The 3,625-nt window shown below is 48.4% G+C and overlaps 1 non-coding gene across 1 annotated transcript; it reads left to right on the top strand.

The window, feature by feature from the left end:
- The first annotated feature begins 630 nt into the window (after nt 1-630).
- On the top strand, nt 631-784 carry LOC147056213 (5.8S ribosomal RNA). Its single transcript, XR_015066558.1, has one exon. It is a non-coding gene; the product is annotated as a 5.8S ribosomal RNA (ribosomal RNA).
- The last annotated feature ends 2,841 nt before the right edge of the window (nt 785-3,625 follow it).

Raw genomic sequence — 3,625 nt, 5'->3', positions numbered from 1 at the left:
TGCTAAATAGTTACGCGGCCCCCGAGCGGTCGGCGGGCAACTTCTTAGAGGGACAAGTGGCGAGAGGCGGGGGTAACCATATGAACCCCGCTCGTGATGGGGACTGCAATTATTTCCCACCAACGAGGAATTCCCAGTAAGTGCGGGTCATAAGCCCGCATTGATTAAGTCCCTGCCCTTTGTACACCGCCCGTCGCTACTACCGATTGGATGGCTTAGTGAGGTCCGGTTGGCACACCTGCCTCAGCCCCCCGCCCACCGTCGCGCGACGTCACCGTCCGCCTGCCCGCCTACCCCTTCGCGGCGCGTGCTCCACTCAGCCGGCGGCGGACGCTCGCTCGCCATCGAACTGGTCTAGGGCAGCACGCGGCCGGGAAGGGTCGGCCCGGTGCCATCGCGAAACCGCCCACTCGGAACTTAACCCAATCAGTGTGGCGGGCACCCAACTAACGGCCCTCCTTCGGTGGACCGTCAGGGGTTCAATGTCTGCTTGACGCGTTGGCAAACGCGGACGGGCTGCGCCCGTCGCCGTCGGCCGGAACAAACAACAATTTCAACGGAACTTGGCTCTCGGGGCGCGCGCGGCGGAAGGGGACTCCCAGCCGACCGCGCCACCGCAACCCAAACGACAACACTTAGCGGTGGATCACTCGGCTCGTGCGTCGATGGAGGACGCAGCTAGCTGCGAGAACTAATGTGAATTGCAGGACACATTGATCATCGACACTTCGAACGCACTTTGCGGCCCCGGGCCCATCCAGGAGCCACGCCTGTCTGAGCCTCGCTGGGAAGACAAACAAGTTTGAAATTTGAACGTAAACACAAATAACACCGGTACTTACCTAAAGGCATCGACCCGAAAACCTGAGTAGGACAATAACCAAACCTTAAATTTGACAGCTAATACGGACTTGAGAATGAACAATTAGAGAATTTAAACGTAAACACGAATTTGAATGTAAACAAAAACAATAATAAAAAAATAAAGAAATATATAACACTATTTGTGACCAACGGAAATGAACAATTAAACTTCGATACCCAGATTTTTTCTAAACAAAAACAAAAAAAAAAGAGAAAAACACAAACTCTTACCTTATCTAAATTTGAAAATCAACGAGCCATGTGATTGGCTCGTCGCGAGCCCCGCCCGGGGAATCTCCGCTCGGGTGGAGTGAAGAGAGAGTGAAGAGAAAGGAGTCTCTCATTCCACACCGGGACAGCTGAGGAGCAACATCGCTCGTGAATTTAGTTGATATATAAGTGTGCGAGACCTGAAGAAGGCCGATCTGGCCGAAACGTTGTCAGTGCACACTTATTACTTGGCCAAATAAAATCATAAAACAGATTTTTTTTTTTTTTTTTTTAATAAAACTTTGCTCAAATACATCTTTATTGGTAAAATAACACCTTATTATTAAAAGCGACTTTCATTAATCAAATAAACCACGACCATATATATAAAAGGAATTTTATTACCTTACACACAAAATGCCGTACGAGCGCGACGGTGGATGGACGCTGGTTCGCCGGGGGCGGCAGCGCCAGCCGGCGAGCCGTGATCGTGGACGGGGCGTGGGAGCGGGCCGCGGGGGGATGGACCGTGCGTTGTCCTTCTCTTCCCGGAGGGAACGTCAGTTTCCCAATCCGGGTGGGGGAGGGCTCCATGCCCTATTCCTAACCCTAACCCACTACCCCTAACCCCTAACCCTAACCAAGCAGGGAGTATAAAAGGACGCGCAGGGACAGATGCTCAGTGCGTGAAGAGAGAGTGAAGGGGAAACAACTCAGCAGCAATTGCGAACAGTAGAATTCAGTGACCTTTTCATTTGTTTGTGTGCCAGACCTGAGGAAGGCCCTAGCGGCCGAAACGTTGTCAGGGCACACGAAAGTTAATATAATACCGGTATAATACAAATCCTTAAAAATTACTGAATTAATACATTTTCAAACAAAAACAAACATTTACAACAACAAGTTTTATTACTTATATAACCAAGGCTACTCCAATCTGGCCATTGGCCTAATATCAATCACTGTACGCATACAGCACGCACCTCCAAAATGGACAGTGGCCGCCAGCACCGGGAGCATGGGGCTGGATGGGGTCTCGGGCGATGTGCCTGTGCATCTCCCCTCCCCGCCGCTAGGTGTGGGGGGGTCTCTAACTCGTAAACCTAACCCTAACACACTAACCCTAACCCTAACACCCTAACCCTCTCCTTCCCGGGGGGAAACTCCGCTTTATGCCTAACCCTAACCCTTAACCCTAACCCCTAACCTTAATCCTAACCCTAATATCAATCACTGTACGCATACAGCACGCACCTCCAAAATGGACAGTGGCTGGACAACAGTGTATTATGGTCGGCGACGCAAGCACGCTCGCCAGCACCGGGAGCATGGGGCTGGATGGGGTCTCGGGCGATATGCCCGTGCATCTCCCCTCCCCTCCGCTAGGTGGGGGTGGGGGGGGGTCTCTAACTCATAAACCTAACCCTAACCCTGACCCTAACCCTAACCCCACTAACCCTAACCCTAACCCTGTACGGAAAATAAACATTAAATTCATTATGCAGAATTTAATACTCATAGTCATCTTAAAATCAACATTAAAACTTCAACTGTTAAATAACTCTTTAAATAATCCCTTTCAGTCATATGTAGCGCTAAACAGAACTGTTTTAAGTCTGATTTTAAACACTGTCAGACTGGGGGCCTGTCTCACTTCTTCGAGAAGAATGTTCCATGTCTGAGTTGCACAAATTTAGAACGCTGACTCTCCATGTTTAGTCCTGACTCTGGGCACCATCAGGAGGTCGGTCCATGAGTGTGAGATGGTTCATATGGCACTAACATGTCACGTACTGTGAGGAGAGGTCATGGCGAGACACAAGCAGAGCAGCTTTCAAAGTCTATTCTCTGAGCCACAGGAAGCCAGTGCGACATGTTGGTGCACATCAAGCAAGCGCTTCTCTTCCCACATGCAGAAGGAGGCGGGCCAAGCACTTCAAGAATTTCACACATCAGTAAACATGCACCTTTAAGACAGAGTTGGCGAGCCACCATTTTTGTTTGTTTGATTTAGAAATCATATGTAGAATACTGGTGCTAATAGTAAATGATTTTGAGTCTGACGTCAGCGGCGCATGTATTTCCGGAGTCAGCAGCGGCGTTTCTTTTAAGTGACACAGAGGACGGAGATTTCGATGGATATAATGATTTTGGAGTGATACGGATGGTTTGATAAAATTGTTATTTATGTTATAGTTATTTGATATATCGTAGTTTATATATAGTAATATAGGCCTGCGGAATGATTGAAACTGCAACTGACGATGAGTCTGACCTCAGCGCCGCATGTACTTCTGGAGTCAGCAGCGGCGTTGTTTACACAGAGGACGAAGATTTCGATGGATATAATGATTTGGAGTGACACGGATGGTTTGATAAACGTGTTATTTATGTTATAGTTATTTGAATAACTGTTAATATGTTATGTCAGGCACGTTCTCGGTTCTTTGTTTGTTTATGTAACGTTAGCATACCGCCAGCTGTTGCCTATACTTGTCTGTTCTTGATGTTGGATTTTGTCAGATAAAGTTCCCCCAAAAATGCGACTTGT

Source organism: Syngnathus leptorhynchus, chromosome 6, assembly GCF_054491065.1.
Source record: "Syngnathus leptorhynchus isolate UIUO chromosome 6, UIUO_Slep, whole genome shotgun sequence".
Taxonomy (NCBI): domain Eukaryota; kingdom Metazoa; phylum Chordata; class Actinopteri; order Syngnathiformes; family Syngnathidae; genus Syngnathus; species Syngnathus leptorhynchus.
Note: the sequence above shows the minus strand (reverse complement) of the source record. Positions and strands in the feature narration are given on the sequence as shown.